Raw genomic sequence first — 25,757 nt, forward strand, 5'->3', positions numbered from 1 at the left:
ACTTAATTAAATAATTAGAAATTTAATTAATTAAAACATTACATTATAATTAAATAATTACTTATTAATAATAACATTACATTATATTATAATCACTTAATTAATTATAATATTATATAGTTAAATGATTACTTAATTAATTATCAATTTATAATATTACATCATAAACATTAGTAATTTACTATGTTAATACATTATTTAATTAAATGATTAAAAAATTATTTTATTATAACATTTTATTATAGATTTATAGTTTGATTACTTTATTAATTATAATATTCCATTATAAACATTAGTATATTACTTAATTAAATAATTAGAAATTTACTTAATTATAATATTAAATTATAGATTTATAGTATGATTATTTAATTAATTTAATTAATTGTTTGTGTTTTGGTTTTGATTGAGAAATTTTATGTGAATTGTGATGGATTGATTGAATTCAAGTGTTGCCTAGAGATTAAAGGATTTATGGGTCACACTAGACACAAATGAATGAGTAATCAAAATTTGTTATGGGTGTATTTGTAAAATTTTAAGGTATTTTTATCATTTTTTAAACTAATAGGGGTAATTAATTTTTTACAGGATACCCGGGAAAGGAACCGGAACCTGCATTTTAGGTTACAGTTCCTTAAATTTAAGAACTTGCATTGTGTGGTTCTGGTTCCGGTTCCGATTTTGGTTTCCCCAAAAAATGCAGGGTACCCGAAACCGCTCACCCCTAATAAATCCTTTAATCTCTAGATAATACTTGAATTCAATCAATTCATCACCATTTACATAAAATTTCTCAATCAAAATAAAACACAAACAAGTTCCAAGCATGTTCCAAGCCGGGTGCTCGTTTTAGGTTTTTTTCCCAGGTTCTAATTCCGGTTCCGAAACCTATAGGAATAGGAACTGCACAGTGTTGGTTCCATTTTATTGGAATTGGAACCTATCCACATAGTGTTGATTTTAGGTAGGTTCTAATTTTGGTTTCGGTTTCGATTCTATCTGCTACCCGTGTTCACCCCTACAACCATTACCACATATTATTACAATTCATCTTCCTTGGTTTTAGAGTTTAATCCTTTAGTTTGTGGTTAATTAATTAAAATAAAACAAAATAACAAAGAAAGAGAAAGAGACAGAGACAGAGACAGAGACAGAGATAGATGGCCTCTCATAGTAACATATGAGATTAATTTAAAGAATAAAATATGACATCAAAATAAACAATTAAGGTAGGTATTCGGAATCAAATAGTTAATTAAAGATAAACTTATTAGCAATTAAACTGTGTGCCGGTTAATAAGGCAAAGGTGTTGAGAAATGATTTATATGGTGGCAACTTTAACTTCAGTAATTAATAGTGTAAATATAGTCATATTCTGGTAATTGGAAATAAAAAAATAGAAAAAAAATCGAAATCAATAATTAATTAACTGATTTTCTATATAAATTTGAAAAATCAAATAATAAAGTCAGAGAATATCACGACAAGGGTTTGAGGTAATTTTCTGCAAAAATAATTATATCATAATTAATACTTAAATTTATATATTGAAGGAACTTAATCTTAATTTGAATTCCAAATTTCATTATTCCTTATCTTGGATTTTATATTTTTTCTTTTCAATTTTAATATTTATGGATTTAAATTATAAAATTAAAGCACATCTGATGTTTATCTAAATTCTATCGCGTCAACTGGGGTTTGGTTAATTAATCCTTCGTAGCTTGATTCCTTTTAATTTAGTATAGAGCAATCTAAGAGATCAATTTAAAGAGCAATATATCACATTAAAATAAACAATTTATAACGTTGTAGATAATGAAAAATGCAATTTTATTTTGAATCACATTATACAGTAAAACCTCTCTATTAGGGTTGTGCAAAATTATCCGCTATCCGAACCGAACATGCTAACTGAACTGAACCAAACCAAATTTTTCGGGCACCCGAAAATTCGGGTCGATTTCGGATAGTAATTAATGAGATACCCAAATTTTCGGTTCGGATATCGGGTCTTATTAAAAATACAATTAGGTACCCGATACCCGGTTTTATTAAAAAAATAAAAAAATAAAAAGTAAAACAATTTTTCATTTTTTATTTGATTCATAACAAAAGCCCCAAATTAATTTAACCCTAAAACGCAAATTTCTCTCCAGTTCGCGTCTTCTTCTTCAATTCTTCCTACAGGTTCTGTCTTTGCTCTTTTGTGGGGGCAACATGTATTGTATATTATTGTTTCTAATAGTCTTGTCGCTGCTTTTGTGAAGGTTTTGGTGTTCTGTAAAGTGTGACTCTGTGTTATGTTGAGTCAAGTTGAATTAAAAAGAAATGAGTTCAATTAGTGATGTTGTCTCATGCATGTGGGTTTAATTATTGGATATTAAGATTATGTTTCTTGGTCTTGAATATTATTAAGATCTGGAAGAGAAGACGATGAAAAGAAAGAGAAAAGTAGTGAAGGAGAAGAAATGGAGAAGACTGGAAAGAATAAGAAAAGCAAAAGAAGAAGAAGAAATGGACAAGACTAGAAAGTATAAGAAAAGCAAAGGGAGAAGAAGAAATGGAAAAGACGAAAAAGAATGAGAAAAGCAAAGGGAGAAGAAGAAGAGAAGAAAAGGGTCGGTGGAAAATTTAAATGATGACAGAGATATGGTCAAATGGAGCCATGGAGGTGAATAAGACGAAGAAGAAACAGAAGATTGGAGAAGGAAAAAAGAAATTTATGATTTTGCCCTTTAAAAGTTTAATTAAGTATTTAAACATTTAAAATTCGGGTTATAAACCGGGTAACCAAAAATCAACTTGAATATTCAGGTATTCGGATTTTCGAGTACTCTAAAAACCGGTTCGGTTTTCGAGTATCCTTTTAGAGGTACCCGAATATCCGGGTACCTGATTAAAATGGTAAAACCGGTTCGGGTACCCAGTTTTGCACAGCCCTACTCTCTATAGTTATAATAGTAGGACTAACTAATTTTATTACTATGAGTGGGTTATAACTTAATAGAGATGTAGTTAAAAAAATTTCTTATTTCATAATTCATGTTTTAGTAGTACAATATTAGGATTTCAATTCATGTTTTAATAATATTATGGTTTCAATTCAATGCTTCAATTGCCTACTTTTGAAACAGATAGAAGATTGTCTTTTGAAATCAACAAAGATAACTGTCCTTGATAGAATTGTAAATGTAGTTGCTGCATGAAAATTGATGTAAAGCCACAGACAATTATCAATTGTTTTAAGCATTACAAAACTAGGGCCCATTGTCGATAAATTGCAAGTTACAAATGAAGTGGATGAGGAGAATCAAAGAGTCATTGTAGAATTGAGTGATCAGATTCGACAACTTTACTACACTAATCGAATGAATATTAATGTCTTCCTTAATCATCCAAATGAGTAACAAGTTATGTATGCTTTAATAAAAAAAAAAAAAAATCATTTCTACAATTAAACAAGAAGAGAAATGAAATAATTATGAGGATAATAGTATGGAAATACAAAAAGTTTCATGTTAAGAAGCTTTAAACATGCTTGGAAGCTAGAAATGTTTTAGTTTTAATAAGAAAATATTCATGCTAGCGAGTAATGTACCCGCAAGTTAAAAAATGTGGTAACAACTCTAAAGCATAAATTATTATTCTAAACAATTTCAAATAAATATTTTATTTCATCTTAAACTTTTAGTGTAACATATCATATAATTTTTTTTTGCAATATACATATAATTATTACTATGTGGAGGCAACTTTCCTTAAGACGAGAATTAGAAAAATTATAACTTATTATAATGTGGAGTTTATTCTTATTTATAACTATCCCAAATTAAGAATATAATTTTTTATGACTATGAAGAGTTTATTCATATATATAGTATCATTATAGAGATGTTTTACTGTAATATGGTCAAATTTTACAAAATTTTAATGGAACTTATCCAAATAATTAATATATACTTGCATTCTGTAATACAAATCTGTCTTTAAAGGCCCAACATTGAAATTTGTGTGGGTTCAATTAGTCTATTTGACAAATTGAAAAATTAGGATTCAAATTTACTATAATAGACTATAGGATTATGTTCAATAAATGAATTTTGAGAAAATAAGCTCAAATTGACACCACTTATAGTAATCAATTCAACATAGTTTTTCATTTTAGGAACATATTCAATGATACTGAGTGATTTTTGTTTTGTTTTGTTTTTTTTTTTTCAAAGACTATAACATGTTCCTAAGATGGACAGTAGCCTTGGATTCTATAATAAAATAACACTCAATTGTATTACATATATCAAATTAATTAAGTTTATCACTGTGCTACCAGTTACATGACTAAACATAGATTCTAATATTGAATAGAACAATTCACTATATATTGATTAATTCTCTTCTAAAAAATGAATATGAGTAGGATTGTTTTAATACAAAGCAGATGAGTGTTCACCCTTGATTGTTTTGAATGAAGGAGGACAAGATCTCTCACTGTTAATGAATCCCACAAGCTTCAAAGATTATAATTTTCATCACAAGCTGACCGAAATTGAAGTAATGAATCTAGAAAAGTAGAATTGGAAGAAGAATTAGATAATTAGCAGAGTTACAATTCTTGTCATGTAATATTCATGTTCAATGAAATTAAGATTTAATTTGCTTTCAATTAGTACTCTAGGAGTTGGGAGTTTGATATATTGAATGAAAATAATACTAAACATAAAACTTGGTTTATTTAAATGTGAGATTGGTAATATGTCAAGTAATAGTGTGTCATACTTAATAAAGATCATGAAAACTGATAATATAACATGAATTGTGAGACTAGTAACATAACAAAAAATGTTCATCAGATAAAATTTTCATCGGCAATCTAACTTTTAATGTAAAGAATCTATGTAATTCTCTTGCTAAAGCTAATCAAGTAATTCTCATAAAATCAGTCTCAGCAAATATAGTAAACCACATAGTTTCCTTTCTTCAGTGAGAATGGGGAAGAGAACGTACGTACAAGAGGCTAAAGGGAAGCTAGAGCTTCAAACAGAGACTGGTATTGGCTACGCTCGCCAACACTCCTGTTCTTATAGAGGACATCCACGCCGAGGAGATGTGGCCTGGCCTCCGCCCTCACGAGGTCTCCCTCCTCCGTCTCCTCAAGAAAGTCTGTGACAACTGTGTTGTTGAAATCAAAGAAATGGGTAATTATTAATTTGCACTAAGAGGTTTGTTGGATATTATTATTATTATTATTATTATTATTATTTTTTTTTTTTTTTTTTTTTTTTTATGGAAGTGGTTTGATTACTTTGATATGATTGAATGTTTATGGACAGGTTCAAAAATGAAGTACAAATCGGGAACGGTAATGGGAGGGAGAAATTTAGTGCATGACTGTAGTGTTTGTAGGTCTATTGGGTATTTCTTGGAGCCCCTGATTGTAATTGGGTTGTTTGCGAAGAAACCGATTTCAATAAGGTTCGTAGGTATTCATTTTGCCTATTTTGTTTTTGAATGTTTGTTATGCTTATGATTTAATTGCTATTCTTAGATTAGATTTGTAGCAATATGTTAGACTACTTTGTTGCGATAGAAATATGTGGGTTTATGAAAGGCCCTTTATAGTGTTAAAATTCACTCAATATTAGAAAGAATGCAAAGGTTACTTTGGAGATGGGAACTTTTGCTTTGATTTATAGGGTTATAGAAGAACATAAGGAAAAACTGATTTATAGGGTGATAGAAGAACTAAAGGAAAAACTAATTTACTTCCATATATTTGTGTATGAGGAACTATATATAGCTTCCCCTGCTGTTTACTCAAACCGGAGTCCTAGAGCTTCAGACATGGTGAAGTTTAGTTGCTGCCTAGGAGGAAGAAGTTCAACTATGATGGACTTTTTTTAGAATAATACTATATGCACTAACCAAATTTGTACTAATCCAAGTACTAATATTGAAAATTTGAATTCTTTTTTTTTGGAGGGAATTTCAAATTTTCAATATTAATACTTGGATTAGTATAAATTGGTTAGTGCACATAACTTTACTCTTTTTTTTAGGCAATTTTTTTAAGTTTAAACTCTATTCTTTTCTTTATTGTGAAATTTTACAATTTACAGATTATTTGTGTAAAATATAATGAGTGAAAGAAATAGTTTATGCATTAAATTAGATAAATTCTGTGGACAGCAAATTGTTTCATGATTTTTTAAGACATTCATTCCATGTAAATTTTCATGATCTTTCAACAATCCTAAGGCGTTTAAGAACTATAAACACGTGCTCTTTAATGAAATTAGAGATTTTGCAGGTGTCTATATTGTATTGTATTTTTTTATTTTTCATTGAACAAATTTCTAGATGTTGCTTCATATGCAAAGGTTAATTTACAATAAATCCACCCAAGACTTTATCTTAGTTATGGATGCAGTAATCATCTCTTTAACTCGATATCCTGACACAAATAATCAGTCACTACAAAGTTTGTCAAAAAGTAAGGGATAGAGTTTAAACTTATAGAAATTTTAAGACCTAAAGCACCATTTATATTATTAGCTTCTGCTCTTAATCTTACGTGGAACTTGAATCAATGTGTGTGGACATATGTCTCTTGCTTTAAATCACATGTTGAGTGATATTTGTCACTAAAAGTATGTTTCTTCAAGTAATATTATTTTTTGTTTCAGGAATCACAAATGATTCTAAGGATTCATGTGTTGATACTTTCCGTTCAACTACCTTACCCATGTTGAAGCGCTTTGGAGTTCCTTCTAAAGGATTGGGGCTGAAAATAGAGAGTAGTGGATCTCCATCTCATGGTGGGGGACAAGTTATTGTGACTATTCCAGTCATTGATAAGTTAACGATGAGCCTTTGAATTTTAATGTAGTACACTGTAGAATGTTTTCCAAAAGATTACAAGGTGTAACCTTGGTGCTTAGTGCATTGAAAACAGTGACAATAAAAGATACGATAGAACAGGGTAAAGGAAAGTGCATGAAGTTAAAAAAAGATTGACCTATTTTGTATATTTTTCTTATGCTTTTTCTTTGTACAGATGAAGGAATGGTTAGAAGGATTAGAGGGGTCACCTACCCAACCAAAGTGTCTTCTTAGTTTGAAAATACCATGCATGATTCAAGCTGGTCCTCAATGTTGGAAATTGGAAGCCAAACAAATCAAGTCTCAGGCTTCCAATTTCATAAAGATGAACACATGCATGAGAAAAAATAAGTTTCATTCATAAAAAACTCATACATGTGCCATAATACGTCTTTACATTCAATCCCTTTTTATAGATTCATAAAGGGATAAGATTCCAATGAATAACTGCAAAGCAACTACTATACAAACTGCTGATTTAAATGTCAAATTTAAAAATGTAACTTCTTCTCTTTGACACATCAGATCTTCTTCTTCACTTTGACAGCACTTTGATGCATATCTTCAACACTCCTCCTTGCATCACTAATGCTGCACCCAAACTCTATAGCCATTCTTGCAGCCATCATTAAGCTTACTCCTCCTTACGGGTAAGCATAAAACAACCAAGCAAATTACATGCTTAGCCAACTTTGCAGCCATACTTGTTGCCATCCTTGAAGCCATCATTAAGCTTACTCCTACTTGCAGGTAAGCATGAAACAACCAAGCACATTATATGCTTAGCCAACTTTGCTGCCATACCTGCTGCCATTTGTGCAGCCATCATCAAGCTTACTCCTCCTTGTGGGTAAGCATAAATCAACCAAGCACATTACATGCTTAGCTAACTTTGCAGTCATACTTGCTGCCAATTATGCGACCAACCTTACAACCACTCTTGCTGCATTGCTGTGAATTCTGCAGCCACTCTTGCAGCACTCTTGTCGCCACTCTTGCAGTCACTTCTTGCTGCCACTCTTGTAGCCACTTTTGCCGCTTTGCCGCCAATCCTACAGCCAACTTTGCAGCCTATCTTGCTGCCAAACTTGTTGCATTGCTGCCACTTTTGCAGCCAACTTTGCAGCCTATCTTGCTGCCATTCTTGCAACCTCTCGCTGTTTTGCAGCCACAATGATGAAAACTTCTTCAAGCTTACTCGTCCTTTCGCGTAAGCCTAAAACAATCAAACATTTCACCACGCTTTTAAGTGTTGATTCCTACTCACAATTTCAGTTGGAGTCTCTTACAACTTCAAGTTGTTGAAAGCATGTTCTTCTACATGCTTCTTTTAGGACTTCTTCAAAGTCCTCTCTCCGGCATTTGGTTCTCTCGCCGTGGCAACACATTTACAACTTTTAAGTGTTGATTCTTACTCACAAGTTTTCATCAATCTCCCACAAGTCCCTTAAGATAAAAGGCTCTGATACCATTTGTTGGAAATTGGAACCCAAACAAATCAAGTCTCAGACTTCCAATTTCATAAAGATTGTTAAAGTTATGATTCTGTGTTGGAAGTGCATTGCGCTGGAATTGAAGCTTAAAGGTTTTTTTTTTTTTTTTTTTGTCGCACACTAAATGGTTTGCATGGTGTTGTGCTGAAAGCAATAGTTTAGGGGGCAGTTTGTCAACCTTTTGTGTTAAAATTTGTTTAGGTGAATCCAACTGAATTTGAGGCTTTGTGTCTCCTAATTGCAGCATGGTTGTTAGATTTGTGTGGATTACCTTGTATTATGTAAAAGGCTTACTGCAGTAGTGGTTGTAACAGTAAGCCTAAATACGTTATATTATGTGTTTGTTGGTTAATGAAAAAACCAGTTGGATACTCTTCTGTTTTTGTTTTTCTTTGCATAATCTGGCATTACAAAAACACCAACATGGTATCAGAGCTAGCTTACCACACCTCCATCTAAAAAACTCAAAAACCAATTTTTGAATCACCATCAAGCTCCAGCCTTCTTAAAGAACAAATCTGTCCCAAACTACAATCTGTTCTCCATGGCAACTTAGTCAGCTTTTCTTTCACCGCTAATGTTCAATGGTGACCAATACCATATTTGGGCTGTTAGAATGAAGGCCTATCTAAGAGGGCAAGGGCTTTGGTAGTATGTTGAGGAAGAGAAACAACCACCGCAGCGTGGTCCAAACCCCACTCTAAATCAGATGAGGATGTATGAAGAAGAAATGTCAAAAGCTCCAAGGGCTCTATCTCATATATACTCGGCTGTGACAAACCTTGTGTTTACAAGGATAATGGCGTGTGAAACAGCAAAAGAAGCATGAGATAGGCTGAGGGAGGAGTTCATGGGAAGTGATACAACAAGGAACATGCAAGTGATGAACTTGCGGAGAGAGTTTAAGATGTTGAGAATGCAGGAAATGGAGAAAGTAAAAGAGTATGTGGATAGGCTTATGAGTGTGGAGAATAAGATCAGATTATTGGGAGTTGAGATGAGTGATAAGATGATTGTTGAAGAGGTGCTAGTTAGCTTACCTAAAAGGTTTGAATCCAAGATATCCTCCCTAGAAGATTCAAAGGATCTATCACAAATTAGCCTCATCGAATTAGTCCATGCACTGCAGGCTCAAGAACAAAGAAGGTTAATGAGGCAAGAGGACACTAATGAAGGTGCTATGATGATTGCTCAAAGGGGAAAGAATATGCAAGGGTATAACAGAAAGTATGCCAGAGACAAGAGAGGAAAAGAGAAAACTAGTGGACAGTAGGGAAAACCAAGTGGAGCAAGGAGTTATCCACCATGTTATCACTGCAAAAAGAAGGGTCACTCAGAGAACAGGTGCTGGTTTAGGCATGGGATCGAATGCAGAGGTTGCAAACAGTTTGGGCACATTGAGAAATTGTGCAAGAACAAAGGTGCACAACCATCACAGCAAGCTCAATTGGCAGAGGATCAACAACAGGGAAGTGAGTTTGAGCAACTGTTTGTAGCTTCATGCTACACAACTTAGACCAACAGTAATGTGTGGTTGATAGACAGTGGTTTACCAACCACATGGTAGCCAATTTGGAGAATTTTATCAAACTGGACAGAACCTACAGCTCTAGAGTCAAGATCGGAAATGGTGAATATGTGGAAGCCAAAGGAATTGGAGATGTTGCAGTCCTAACACAAACAGGTACAAAGGTTATTTCAAGTGTCCTATATGTACCTGAAATTACACAAAACCTGTTGAGTGTAGGAGAAATGCTAGAAAAGAATTATACATTGCATTTTCAAAACCATTCATGCATTATACTAGACTGTGAGGGAAATGAGGTGATGAATGTTAAGATGTTGGAAAAAAAACTTCCCAGTAGAGTGGACAAAGTCAGAGAACTTTGCATTAACTAGTAGATCTGAAGAGTCTGAACTTTGGCATAAAAGGTTTGGCCACTTTCACTACTTAGGAATCAAAGAACTTAAGACTAGAGATATGGTGCTGGACTTACCCGAAATAGAGGAGAACAAGAATCTCTGCACAGCTTGCCAACTTGGAAAACTCAACAGACCCTCCTTCCCTACAGATCAAACTTGGAGAGCCAGTGACAAGCTGCAATTGATCCACACAGATGTGTGTGGTCCTATGAAAACTGAATCACTAAATGGTAGTAGGTACTTTGTACTCTTCATAGATGATTATTCAAGAATGGCCTGGGTATATTTTCTAAAGTAGAAAAATGAGGTAGCTGCTGTGTTTAAAAAATTCAAGTTGCTAGTGGAGAATCAAGCTGGAACATTGATCAAGGCCATAAGGAGTGATAATGGGACAGAATACACATCAAATGAGTTCAACTCAATCTGCTATGAAGCTGGAATTTAACACAAGTTTACAACCCCTTACACTCCTCGGTAGAATGGTGTTTATGAGAGGAGAAACAGAACCATCATGGAGATGGCAAGATGTATGATGGCAGAAAAGAATCTTCCTAAAATGTTCTGGGCTGAGGCTGTTAATACAAGAGTTTATCTCTTGAACAGACTGCCTACCAAGGCGGTCAAGAACCAAACTCCAATTGAGGCATGGAGTGGAGTTAAACTAGCAGAGGGAAATTTGAAAATATTTGGAAGCATATGTTATGTCATGGTTCCAGCAAGCAAGAGAACCAAGCTGGATGATAAGGCTGAGGTTGGGATTTTTATAGGTTACAGTAGCAATTCTAAAGGTTACAAAGTCTATATCCCTGAATCAAGAAAAATTGTGGTTACAAGGGATATAAAGATTGATGAAAGTGCAGTTTGGAATTGGGAAGAGAAGAGAATAGATGAGCAAGCTGAGCCAAGACAGAATCAGATAAGAGAGGGGCTGATCCGAGAGGTAGATTCTGATGAAGATGAAAAACATGCAGTGAGAGGGACTAGATCCCTAGCTGATGTATACTAAAGATGCAATGTGGTTATGGTGGAACCCAGAAATTACTATGAAGCAGCTAAGTTTGATGTGTGGAAGGCTGCAATGCAGGAGGAGCTCACCATGATTGAGAAGAACAATACTTGGAAGTTAGTACATAGACCAGAAAAGAGAAAAGTAATCCAAGTAAAATGGATTTACAAGCTGAAAATCAACCTTGATGGATTAGTCCATAAGCACAAAGCAAGACTTGTAGTCAAAGGTTTTGCACAACAACAAGTGATTGACTTTTCTAATACTTTTGCCCTGGTAGCTAGGCATGATACCATCAGATTGTTGTTGGCACTTGCAGCCCAATTGGACTGGAAAATTTTCCAGTTGGATGTCAAATCAACATTCCTAAATGGGTGGATTTCAGAGGAGATATATGTGGAGCAACCTAAAGGCTGTAAGGTTGAGGGAAAAGAAGATCAAGTGTACCTACTGAGGAAAGCTTTATATGGTCTGAAACAGGCCCCTAGAGCCAGGTACAGCTGGATAAATGAGCACTTATGCAATCTAGGTTATACTAGAAGTCCAAATGAACACACACTTTAGATTAGGAAGACTGAAAGTGGATTGGCTGTGGTCTCTTTATATGTTTATGATTTGTTGGTTACTGGAAGTAATCCTAGCTAGAGAGTTGGATCAGTTCAAGACAGCCATGCAAATTGAATTTGAAATGACAGATTTGGGGCTAATGACTTACTTTCTAGGCATGGAAATAAGTCAGTTTCTAGGTGAGATTTTTGTGTGCCAACAGAGGTATGCAACCGATATTCTAATGAAGTTTGGAATGGAGAATTGTAAACTAGTAGATACCCCACTGGTTCCCAACCTAAAGCTGAGCAAACAAGATGGTGCAGAGAGAGTGGATGAGGGAAAATACAGGAGTTTGGTAGGTTGTCTGTTGTATCTCACAGCCACCAGGCTTTACCTCATATTCACTGCAAGCTACCTTTCCAGGTTTATGAGTAACCCAAGTGAGCTGCATTTTAAGGCAGCCAAAAGAGTTTTAAGGTATGGGAGAGGAACCACCATGTTAGGCATTTAGTTTAAAAAATCCAAAAGTCTGAAACTATTGGGGTATACTGACAGTGATTGGGGTGGTTCCTTGGATGATTCAAAGAGTACCTCTGGTTATGTATTCTACATGAATCAAGGTGCAATTTGTTGATTATCAAGGAAGCAAGAGACTGTGGCTTAGTCCACTACTGAAGCAGAATATATTTTTGCAGCAGCCGCAGTAAATCAGGCTGTATGGCTAAGAAAGATTTTGGATGATTTGCAACAAGTTCAAGAAAGTTCTACATTGATCTTGTGTGATAATCAGTCAGCTGTAGCCATGGCCAAAAACCCTGTACTCCATGGCAAAACTAAGCACATTAAGATAAAGTATCATGCAGTGAGGGAAGCTGAACAATGTGGTGAAGTGAGTTTAGTGCACTGCAGAGGAGAAGATCAAGTTGCGGACATTATGACTAAAGCTTTGTCCAAATCCAAGTTTGAAGACTTAAGGCTAAAGCTTGGTGTTTCCAGCAAAAGCATCAAGGAGGAGTGTTAAAGTTATGATGTTGTGCTGGAAGTGCATTGTGTTGGAATTGAAGCTTGAAGTTTGTTTTTGTGGACACAAAATGGTGTGCATGGTGCTGTGCTGAAAGCAGTAGTTTAGAGGCAGTTTGTCAACCTTTTGTGTTAAAATTTGTTTAGGTGAATCCAACTGAATTTGAGACTTTGTGTCTCCTAATTGCAGCATGGTTGTTAGATTTGTGTGGATTACCTTGTATTATGTAAAAGGCTTATTGCAGTAGTGGTTGTAACAGTAAGCCTAAATATGTTATATTATGTGTTTGTTGGTTAATGAAAAAACTAGTTGGACACTCTTTTGTTTTTTGCTTTTCTTTGCATAATCCGGCATTACAAAAAGACCAACAAAGATGAACACATGCATGAGAGAAGATAAATTTTTATTCATAAAAAACTCATACATGTACCATAATACAACTTTATATTCAATCCCTTTTTATAGATTCATAAAGGGATAAGATTACATTGAATAACTGTAAAGCAATTGCTGTACAAACTATTGATTTAAATATCAAATTGAAAAATATAACTTCTTCTCTTTGACACATAAGATCTTCTTCTTCACTTTGACAACACTTTGATGCATATCTTCAACACTCAAGTTGGAAAGTATGGTCTCATTTTGCTGTAGATATTATCTTTTTTCTTATATATCTATATATAATCATTACAATTTTGTGCTAAGTACAACTTATCTCATCAAGAGGAGCGATTTGGTGGCAGGTCACCTTGTTATGGAATTTCACTAGTTGTAGAAACTCTTTTAGTTGCTTCATTTCAACTGATACTGCAGTATCTTATGCACAAGGAGCAACATGTGAAATTGATAATGAAGAGAAGGAGGAGTGGATGCCACCGGAGAATGTTGGTGAGTAAATTGTTTCATTTCTTCTGGAAGAGATTCAGAAAGGTGGAGTTGTAGACTCAACACACCAAGTTTGTGTTGTAAATTACTCCCATGTCTCTACGTCTTTTGCCTTTCCTCATTATTTTGATGAAATATTCTAAAGGATCTCTTCCCATTTCTGGGTTTTGCCTATTGATCAGAATTGAATTATTCGAGTTATAAGTTGACTTAGGAATATAGCACCGTAAGTCATCGTTAATGACCTTGGGCTTATTCTCAACTTCTTCCATCCGTCCAGTCTTGTGGTCTTTCGGTGGAAACCATTTGGTTTATATGAGTTGCCTTTTTAAATCTAATTTATGTTGTCTCCCCTCAACCTTGATAACTAGTTTTTTTTCCAAATTTTTGCTCTGTATCATTGCAAGAAGCAAGGCTAATGTGATGCAATCCCCCTTTTTCCTAATAACTTTTCAGCCTGTCTTGAATTATTTTTATTATTGGAGGACTTCTCTTGAAGAATGTAATAGTAATAACATAAACCTTCCTTTCCCTTGTTTTCTCATTATATAATGTGGAATAGCTTTATCCTCTCAAAATATTGGGAATAGCTATATTGCCAAAATGTAATAGTAATAACATAAACCTTCCTTTCCCTTGTTTTCTCATTATATAATGTGGAATAGCTTTATCCTCTCAAAATATTGGGAATAGCCATATTCCCAAACTATTTGCCTTTGTAGTAGAAGTGCACCGTATTTTTGGATGCAATACCAAGGTTTTTCCCTCTGCTTCTTTTTTCATAAACTAAGTTCTTTCGTAAAAATATGTACCTTAAAAACATTATGTTCAGCTTGAGAATTACTATGGCTATTAGTATAAAATGGGGTTCTTATACATATCTTCAGCAGTGTTTATTATTTGTAAAATAAAGCTGAAATATTATCTTAGTTAAGCCAGCATTTTAATACTTATGTGGTGCCTTCAACATCATAGCGATGTGGTATAAGTGTATACTTTCTCTCTATACTAGTATACTTGTAATATAACAATATAACTCACTAAAAATATATAAGAAAATATACATGTAGATGAGTATAAAATAATGGGCCCATACTAGTTTTTCTTTATATACAAATGTTTACATATTGTAATAAAGTCACAAAACATCAATTTGACAGTGTTGCCAAACTTTTTCGCTTCTTGCAAAAATATTAAAAACAACGGGTTGAGCACTAATTGCTCAGTAAGTAACCCCGCTATGCTACTCTTCTCTCTCCGTTGCTTATATTCTAAATTTCTTTCTTATATCACACTTCTCTATTCTTCTCTGTTCTTTCTTTGTTTTTTCTCAATTTCTAATTTCTCACTACTCATGATAGTAGGCATGGTATCATGCATAGTTATGATGCAATGCACAAATGCATAGGATGTGCATTTTCTTTTCTGTTTTTCTATTTTCTTATTCTGTTTTTTGTTTCTTTTCTCTGTATTTTTTCTATGCTTCCTTTCTTTCTATTCTTTCTTTCTTTCTATTCTATCTTTCTTTCTTTTCTTTCTTTTCTTTTCTATTATTTCTTTTCTTTTCTTTTCTTTCTTCTTGCTGATCGGACTCGGTTGAGGCATGGATCGGAACCCTGGCTGTGTGTGTATTCTCTAATTCTGGGTACAGTCCTCATCCACATGCACTTCTAATAGATTGTACAATTCTTCTTTCTGATTCTGAGGCTACTCACTAAAGGCGACGTGCATGCGGGGCTAGGTCACTCACGGGTTCCCCATCGCAACAACCTTTCTTCTCTTATCTTTTTACACTTCTTAATAAATTCCATTTTGAATTATTCTTTAATATTTCTCTTTTCTTTCTCTTTATCTTTGTTCTTTAATGCTCTTATGAGTATGTATGCATTAGATGGGCTCATGCTTATTATTCTTTCTAAATTCACATGTTTGGATGCAATAATGCAATATGGATGTTAACATTCATTCTCTCCCTCTAAAAACTCATCATCAAGTAATAATCATACTCATACATGCACTTCTCTTTGAAATTTCATCAATCATTTATATGCACACATAAACCTAACTTGGCTACACTTCTCCATCCCTTCTAAGCCACCAAATTTGGAATCAAACTCACTACAATCAACGTCAAACCTGTCCAGGATTTACACTTCATAAATTCTACTCCAATTCTTCCATAATTCACCCACTCTCATCAAACATCAAGTACACAAACACTACTTCTCATGGATAAATTCTAACCATCATTCAACATCCATTCCATCAACAATTCTTCATATATAAACACATACATGCATAAAAGAAGTTCTCTACACAATATTACTCCATCATGACTAGGGTGGATTTACTTACCTTAGATTTGAGCAATCCAACACTTCTTCCTTGATCCAACTCTCTTTCTCTTAAACCCTAAGAACACAAATCATAAGAACTCAACACTTTAAAAATTAAATCTCATATCTTAGTGCAGATCTTACCTAAGGATGCTTAGGATTGAAATTCCACTAAAAATAAACCAAGATCTATGAATCTCTTTGAAAATGATTGAAGAAATTTGAAGAACTGGGTGAAAGTACGTGAATGGAAGGGGAAGAATGCTAGGGTTTTATTCTTAAACTCTTAATATAACAAATATACTTATAGCTTCCCATTTTACCCTTGCACTTCTATGAAATTCCATCTATGTCCCTTATCAATTACCATAATGCCTTCATTTTTTATTTCTCCATGTTATTCTACTCTTTTTTCACTCCCCACTTTTTCAACTAATTAGGAGGAAAAGACCATTTTACCCTTAATAAAATTTTAAGGAATTTTTTTCACACTTGTTCAAGATAACTTTAATGTAACGACTCCATTCTTATAAAAACATGCATAGTAAAAATACACGTAACCATATATAAAAGTTGGGCCCAAAATTTTTCTTTCATTAACATATGCATTCTTTATACAATATATCAAGGTTTGTGACATTGCAAAACTATCAAAAAAGGGTGGACAGTGTAGCCATTTCTCTTCGTGTGCCGATGTCCATCCGACTGTGTCCTCATCTAGAACCTGCAAAAACATAGGGAACAACTGGATGAGCACAAACAAGGCTCAGTAAGTAAACCCCTGAACTCAAATATCTTCGTGACTCTTCTTTTAATCACTATCTAATTACTCTTTCCATAACTCCTCTATACTAACTTTCTTTCTAGTAAGTCACCCCCCATCTGACCGAGGCACGGCTGGGACTCGCTCACACTCCCTGTGACTTCTACTCATTCTAGCCGATCGGACTTGGTTATGCATGGATTCGGAACCTTTGGCCATGTGATGCATAGAATCTCTCGGGTAACTCGGGTATAGCCCTCTCTGCATGCACTGTACACTACGGGCTACACCACTTCTCTTTCTGATACTCTGGCCGCTTTATTGATGCGGCGTACATGCGGAAACTCTACCCGTACTCACAGGTTCCCCTCCACAACCTACTCTATATCTTATTAAGCACTACTAGCTTTACTCTATAGTGCTCATTCTCTCTTTCTTTCTACTCTTAGAGTAGTCTAAACCAAAAGTCTCTACTCTTTCTCTACTCTCTTTTCTAATGCATAATGTAAGCATAAATTATACACATCAATGACTCATACTCTAATGCATTTATGAAAAGTAACTATGCAGTAGCAACAATTAAGGCTTTCTACCCTTACTTATGATTCTCTGACATTCATCATACAACTCATGTGCATAAATAACTCTACTCTAACTCTAACTTTTCTGTTTTCTTTAATCAATCAAATGGAGAAAACTCCCTCATAAACCCTAAATTTCCTATCAAAAGAGAACACCTTCCATATCTGCTCAAAACCTCCTCCACCTCCAATCAAACCAACCCAACATCAAGCAATAACAGACTTCTCATAACTCAAACTCAAACATAATTACTACTCTCATTCAACATTAAAAGAAGCAATATGTTAATCAATCACTCAAAAGAGTTCTTAGATCCAACTTAGTTGAGTTTACTTACCTTATGAGAAATTTGTTTCTTTAACACTTCTCCTTTCCTTGGAAGCTTGCTTTTCCTCTACAACTTACCAACAATCAAACATGAGATCAATCAAAACAATAAAAAACTCCATCTAAAGCACAAATCCTTACCTTAGGAAGCTTTAGGTTAAAACCCTACTAAAAGTTTCTCAAAAAGGCTCTTGGAAATCCTTGAAAGATTGAAGGAAATTTGAGAGAGTTTAGAAGAATGAAGGAGGCGGTGGAATGGGAAATGAAGAGCTTTCAAAGACTAAACCCTTTTTAATATCTCTTAATAACTCAGAGGCTAAACCCTTTTTAATAACTCTTAATACTCATTCTTCCCATTTTGCCCTTGCTCTTTTATGGAAATTCCATCCATATCCTTTGATTCCTTACTAACACACCCCCATACTAACATATTCTCCTTGAAATTTCCTTACAATTTACTCCCCACTTTTCCTGCTAATTAGGGGTAGAATGGTCAAATTGCCCTTAGGGAAGAAAATATCTAAAACTTAACAAACATTTTGGTCGAACTGTCGCCGCGGCGAGGAAGCTTCTGTCGCCGCGGCGAAACTGTCCAGAAAGTTTCCCGTGGTTTTAACACCTCTTTGCCGCGGCGAAAATTCTTCTTCGCCCCGGCGAAGCTTGGCACACTACACTTCTTCTATTTTTTAACCAATTTCAGGGCAATTATTCAACACAACACTCATACTAATGTCAATCAAACAATATTACCAAGATACCATCTCAAATAAGAGTAAACGAAGGAGCAATAACTACGTACCTCAAGTGGGGCGTTACAACTTTAACAAAATTCAACTAAGGGTATTAGGGCATAAATAAAGCTACATACCTCGATGTGGGCGTTACAATAAGGTTTGCATTAATTTGTTGGATTTGCCCACATTTTAGCTTTGATTCCTATTATTGATACAAAGGTTTTAAAACCCAGTCCGGTCTAGTAGGTTTAACTGGTATAACCGAGACTTAGGGCCTTGGTTGGGCTAGGTTCTCAATTTCAATTGTTCACAACTTATCAAAGTAAACCCTAGATTTATGTACAACGATCGACGAGCATGTGGTGGCGGGGTTGTTGGGGCTTTTGGAGAGGAAGTGCCAGTGAGTTGAAAGGTGACAATGAAGGTGATTTCCGGTGAGTGAAATGGCTGGAAAAATAAAAAGTTGCATGACCACAACAGTGGGTTGTTGTCGGCTATTGACAAAGCCAACAGAGGGAAGGTGAGATGACTTTTGGTTGGGAGGTTGAGGGGAGTATTTTCGTTGTGATGGGGAATGTTGTTGACGCCAGAAGCATGCCCTATTTGGCCTAGGTTGTTGACGCCAGCAGCTTCATTTGGGGTATGTTTGTTGGATTTTAAACCTTTAGACATGTTGATGTCACCAATTTGACCCCCCCCCCCCCCCCCTAATCAAACCGACTCAACTGGTCAACCAAGAACCCGACCACTTTGCTTGGTTTCCCTTGGGTTGGGTTTTAAAACAATGATTGGTACGAAGGAGGGGGAAAAAGGAGAAAACAGGAGGAAAAAAAAATGGATTGTTGTGTCTCAGTGATGTGTTTCGTTAGTTATATTGCTATTATATCAGTTGACATCAATAGTTGTTATGTTCTGTTTGTAGGGTTTGTTATTTCTTCTTTGTGCATTGTGAGAACTAGATGTTTTAAAGGTTCATGTTGGAAAGTTGTTGCCATATGGAATAGAAACACTTAGAAGCATTAGAGATTTTCTTGGTGTTACATTTGACATTAGGCCAGATCCATCAATAGGGACAGTTATACTTAGATGTGTAGGATGCAGATATAAGAACCTAGCTAGAAAGGTTTCATGATTATTTCACATAGCAGATGTTATTGATTTTATATAGCAGATGGTATGCTTCTTATTGGGGAAAGATATTTCCAACAATAGTAGATCCTTCAATTGGGGAGATTACGATGCTTCTTATGCCCTATTGACTTAGTATTTTGATGTGATCATGTTGGCAGAGTAATGATGGAGCTCTTAATATGATTTTTGTTCCAGTCCTACATTACTATTGAATTTTGAATCGATAAAATTGTACTATAGAATCATGTTCTGAGAAATTAACTTAACCAAATTCTTTTATGGGCTATTAAGTGTGTGACATGATAACTATTCTTGTTTATGAATTACCTTTAGGCTGAATGACATACACCCACCCAAGGTTTGCCTTAAAGACAATGTGATACCCAAATGGTTTGAAAACGACAAATAGGTATTTTCCGTCATTATCTGTTAGTGAGTTCAGTCAGGTAAAGGCTAACATAGTAATTTTTGCATAACCACAGAGTTTTAAATTTTAATTATCTTTCACTAGGTATGGAGCAAAGCTTCTTTTAAAAGATTCATGAAGGTTTTGACAAGTGTCCTTGAGAAAAAAGAAAAAAGAGAGTTTTTCCTTGTAAACGAAAAGCCTTTTTAGCTTTTCTTTTGTTTCGGCTTTGTTCTTTGTCTGTGAAGGAGGTGGAGCTTGATAAACTAAGCTAAGTTTCTCGTATTGTGATAAGATCTGTCTAAGAATGTTGTTAAGTTTCTTCAACTAAAACTTGCTATGCTACTAAATTGAATACAATTCTAAACAACACATCCCAAACCTGAACCAAAAAAGAGGCAAGGTGCCTTTACAAAAACTTGAAAAAAAACCAGCCAAGCAACCAGCTTTCGCACAGCACTTTGAGCAAAAAATCATCAGTAGAAAACAAAAAGGATGCAGCCTAGCAGCAACAAAAAACCAATGGTTAAAGCTTCTAGAAACTATGACCAAAACAGTAAAACCAAACAAAAATATCCCAACCCAAACAACCAGCTTTCGCAAAGCACCTTGAGCAGGAAATCAGCAGCAAAAAGCAAGGAAACTTCAGCCTAGCAGCAGTAAAAGCATCCAGGAACCACGACCAAAATAGCAAAACAACAATCAGCAACATAAGGTCCCACACACATCAGCTCCAACTTCCAATTCCCCCAAGCACTCCAACCCCCCCATAACAACAACATACTCCAGCCCACCATTAATCCAACAAAATCACAAATTCTGCAATCATTATAAACCAGAACATACATGCAGAAATGCCCAAGTGCCTATACCCCACCACACCCACCCACCAAAACAAGCCAAACCAGACACAACAACACACATCTGATCATACGTAAGAAACAAAATCAGAACCCACCCCAAACACTTGAAATTCCACCAAGAAACCCCTAAGACAAAACAAAAAGACCAACCAAATCCACCCAATCAAAAGACATAAAACCATTGTCAATGAAGCCGGCGATTGGGAAAGGGGGGAGCGAAACATCACCAAGTGTTAGAGAGAAAACATTCAAGGGATCACGAAGTCGGCGTCTGGCGAGGCGTGACGGAGTCAAGCCAATGAAGATTCGGCATGGCGGCGTGCCGAACTCTATGGTTTTGGTGGTCTGGGTTAGGGTTTGGTTTGTCGGCGTTTGAATGGATTTTGTGATGAAATCTCATCGATTAATGAAGATTTCAGAATGCTGGAGAAGAAGGGAAAAGAAAAAGCAATTTCGTTGATCTATTCCATCAAACACTAAGCGATGGAGAAGAAGAAATAAAGAATCAGAACAATGGAGAAGAAGAAAAAAATTCAGTAATTGATTAGCAACCTGTTAAGGGTATTTTAGTCTTTTTAGGAGTAAAGTCTTTAACAGACAGAAATCCTTAATTGAGAATGACGGAAATTACCAGTTTGTCTATTTGGGTACCAATTTGTCTTTACAACAAACCTTTGATGGGTGCATGTCGTTCTCCCTTACCTTTATTGTGATTTTTTTTTTTTTTTTTGGTATGGTAATGGTATAAGCCAACCTTGCACTATGTTTTTCGCATGCTTGAATGGAACTTACGAAATATAATAAAATTAATTTGGATATATTTATTTTTTTATAACGCAGACCTTGTTAATTGAAAGTAGCTAGAACCTAGAAGATAAAACAGCCCATAACTATCAGATACTGAAAAACCGAAGACGTTCGCACTATGTTCTCCATAATAAAATGCATCATCTTTGATTACCCCAGGGAATAAAAAATGATTTCGCCTGAAGAGTTTTCTGGGGTTAAGAGGAACTCTGTTTATTTATATGATAGAGATTTCTCTAGGTTGTGTTGTAAACTTCTACAAGCAGGATGATAATGGCGGATGGAGCTATGGCATTTCGAGTTATTCCCAGATTTTTTAGCCTCCACCCTCTTCGTTGAAGGTGAATAGATTCATCTCTAATGTCATGGGCTACTTGTAAATATCGATTGTCAGCTTAATTTGTTTTATGTATATTGACTTAATATTTATTATGTGATCTTTAAGTTTTTGTTCTTAATCTTGATTACTGTTTAAGTTGCTATATTTAGGGGTTTTTTTCCACCTGAAATCTTAGAAATAACATAAGTATCTTATTGAGTAGTTATTGTATTGTTAAAATTTATAATATGATGAGTTGATATATATATTTATCTGGTTACTTTTCTTCTGTTTATTTTAATACAAAATACTTAAAAATAGAGGAATTTCTTTTATATTTAGGAAAATGTCACACTTATAACCTCTTTTCACAAATTTTCTTTCGCACCCTGATATGACAGTTCGCAATTAATTAGCTCGTAATGGTCTTACCTGAGTCCCACTTGATAAATTGCGGCTGATCAATTGCAAATTATGACGTCGGGGTTATGAGAGAAAGTTTATGAAAAGAGGGTATGAGTGTAACATTACTCTTTATATTATTATAACTATAGAGGATTTTGTAATTTAATTATAGCTAAGGGAACTATTGTGCTGAATTTAATGTTATAACTTTTTAGGCCAGTGGCATCTGAAATCATCATCAAACTAGATTTCTTGGTGATTTATATGAATAATTATGAGATTCAATTAACAATTAGTTGATTCATCCTCATTAGTTTAAAGACTGGAGACCAACTTCCTGCTGATGGATTGTTCCTAAATGGGCATTCTTTACAATTGCAGCAATCAAGCATGGCACGGAGTGGGAATGTGGATGTAAACAATCAACATCCATTTCTGTTTTCTGGCTCCAAGTTGGTTGATGGGCGTGCTCGTATGATCGCAACATGCCGACATCAGCTGGGATGAACATGACATGAGGCCAAAGGATGAGCCAAATGAGTCGAGAGTAGGATGTACAGACACCTTTAATTGTTCGAGTAGAAAGAATAATCTTATCTGTTGATGTCGTGGGAGGTGCAATTGTTATTTTACTTCTTTTAATGTTCTGGCTACGTTTCTTTACTGGACATGCAGCAAGCAACGATGGAAACTTTCCATATGTTGATCGCGATTCAAAGTCTATAATGCACTGGCTGCTATGTTGAATTTAATGATCCCAGATGGTCTTCCTTTGGCGGTAACAGTTCCTATTGCTTATTCGATGAAGAGAATGACTGCTTATCATGCTATGGTGAGAAAGCTATCTGCCTGCTAGAGAATGAGTTGTGTGACCATCATCTGTACTGATAAAACAGGAACTCTGAAGGTCATGAAGTTTTGGCTTGGCCAAGACCTTATGACAGAGGATTTAAGGTCCTTAATTTTTTCGCGGGTTATGTAATTGATCCAACAAGGGGTTGCTCTGAATACAATTAAGTTTCCAGGTAGTCTGATTGAAAAAGCAATTTCTTCTTGGGGTGCTCAGGAATTGCTCATAGATATGGAGGAAACAAAGCAGAGTTGCATCATTCTCCACATTGAGGCCTCCTATTCACAGAAGATATGTTGTGGGGTTTTGATGAGGAAGAAGGCAGACAACTCCATCCACGTTCACTGGAAAGGAGCAGCAGAGATTATTCTAGCAATGTCTTCAAATTACTACGATGCTCATGGAAACATGAAATATCTGGATGTCATTGAAAGGGAAAAGCTAGAGAAAATTATTCGAGGTATGGCAGCTAGGGGTATTCAATGCATTGCTTTCGCTCATAAACAAGTTCCAGAAGAAGAGCATGAAGATGTAGAAGATCTGGAAAAACTAAATCAAGATAATCTGAGCCTATTAGGACTGCTGGGTATTTAGGACCCGTGTCATCCAGGAATAAAGAAAGCTGTAGAAGAATGCCAAAATGCTGGAGTGAACATTACAATATCTTCACTGCAAAAGCTGTAGCCACTGAATGCGGAATTCTCAAACCAAACCTGCAGGAAAAAAGGTCCACCGGAGCAGTGGTAGAAGCGGACGAATTTAGAAACTACACACCGCAAGAGAGAATGGAGAAAGTTGACACGATTTGTCTGATGGCAAGATCCTCTCCATCTGATAAACTGCTCAAGGTACAGTTCATAAAACAGAGGTCAAGTGGTTGCCGTTACTCGGAATGAAACAGAAGATATACCTGCTCTGAAGGAAGCGGATATAGGACTATCCATGGGAATTAAAGGGACTGAAGTGGCAAAGCAGAGCTCGGATATTGTCATCATGGATGATAATTTTGCTTCTATCGCCAAGGTTCTGAGATGGGGAAGATGTGTCTATACCAACATCAAGAAATACATTTCAGTTCCAGCTTACAGTAAATGTTGTTGCCCTTCTGGTCAACTTTTTGCCAGCAGTTTTGGTCGGGAAAACCCCTTTTACAGCCATCCAATTATTGTGGGTAAGCTTGATTGTGAACACATTAGGTGCTCTAGCTCTTGTTACCGAGCAGCCAACCACTGAGTTCATGGAGAAACCACCTGTGAATTAACCCAGAAACTGATCACAAATGTGATGTTGAGGAATCTTCTTGCTCAAAGCTTTTTACTAGATACTCCTCTTAATCTTAAAAATCTATGATAAATCAATGTTTAAATATACATATGAACGTGAATGATACTTTGGTATTCAATATATTTGTGCTTTGCAAGTCTTTAATCTATTAAACGCAAGGAAGCAGGATAAAGAAAAACTTCTTTGAGGGAATCCACAAGAACAAGTTTTTGGGGATCTTTGGGATTACCATTGTTCTTCAAATATAACTCTAGAATATCTGAAGAGGTTTGGAGATGGAGAGAGGCTGAACTGCGGCCAATGGGAGCCTGTATTGGAACTGCAGTTGCCTTTTGCCAATTGTTTGGGTATCCAATGCATACCTGTCCCATAAAAATCAATTTGGGATGAAAATATACAAATTAAAATGTACAGCACCACTCTTTTCAGATCTCTCTCCAGGGGAAGAAACAGTGCTGTAAAGTACTGTAAATTACATCAATATAATCTTTTAATTTATTTATGTAAAAAGATGCTGCATTTTGTTATAGAGAACATCGCCCGAACGCGGTAATGCGATAGCTAGCGGCTGTTTCATCTTTCAGCTACTTTCAAGTTCAAATAACAAGGTCTGCAGTCTACATTATATATTAAAAAAAATAGAGATATCCACATTAGTTTCATTATATTTCGTAAGTTTCAAGCATGCGAAAAAGAGGGCACGAGGTTGGCTTTTACCATACAAAAAAAATCACAATAAAGATAATTCATAAACAAGAAAGTTATCATGTCACACTTAACAGCCCGTAAAAGAATTTGGCTAAGTTAATTTTATCAAAACATGATTCTATAGTACAATTTTATCGAATCAAAATTTGATAGTAACGAAGGACCGGAACACCAATCATATTAGGAGCTCCATCATTCTAGAATTTATCTTCATTACACTGCCAACATGATCACATCAAAATTTCAAGTCAGCGGGGCATAAGAAGCATCATAATCTCACCTGTTATGCCTCAAAAGTCAACCCTATGTCAATGCAATTAATGTCTCTTTGTACCAGCTGCCAAGCCCATATCTCCACAGATATTCTCACCCACTTTATCTCATTTCAAAGAGATGAATAGACGAGAGTCTTCCATGTGTCAAGGCAGTTTGCAAAAGCTCTCATTGCATTGAGTGCAAATGTGAATAAATGGATT

General features: G+C 35.2%; 1 pseudogene; it reads left to right on the forward strand.

Annotated features, from left to right (window-relative positions):
- The first annotated feature begins 21,095 nt into the window (after positions 1–21,095).
- On the forward strand, positions 21,096–24,946 carry LOC116118624 (annotated as a pseudogene).
- Positions 24,947–25,757: the final 811 nt, after the last annotated feature.

Source organism: Pistacia vera, unplaced genomic scaffold (assembly GCF_008641045.1).
Source record: "Pistacia vera cultivar Batoury unplaced genomic scaffold, PisVer_v2 Contig85, whole genome shotgun sequence".
Classification (NCBI taxonomy): Eukaryota; Viridiplantae; Streptophyta; class Magnoliopsida; order Sapindales; family Anacardiaceae; genus Pistacia; species Pistacia vera.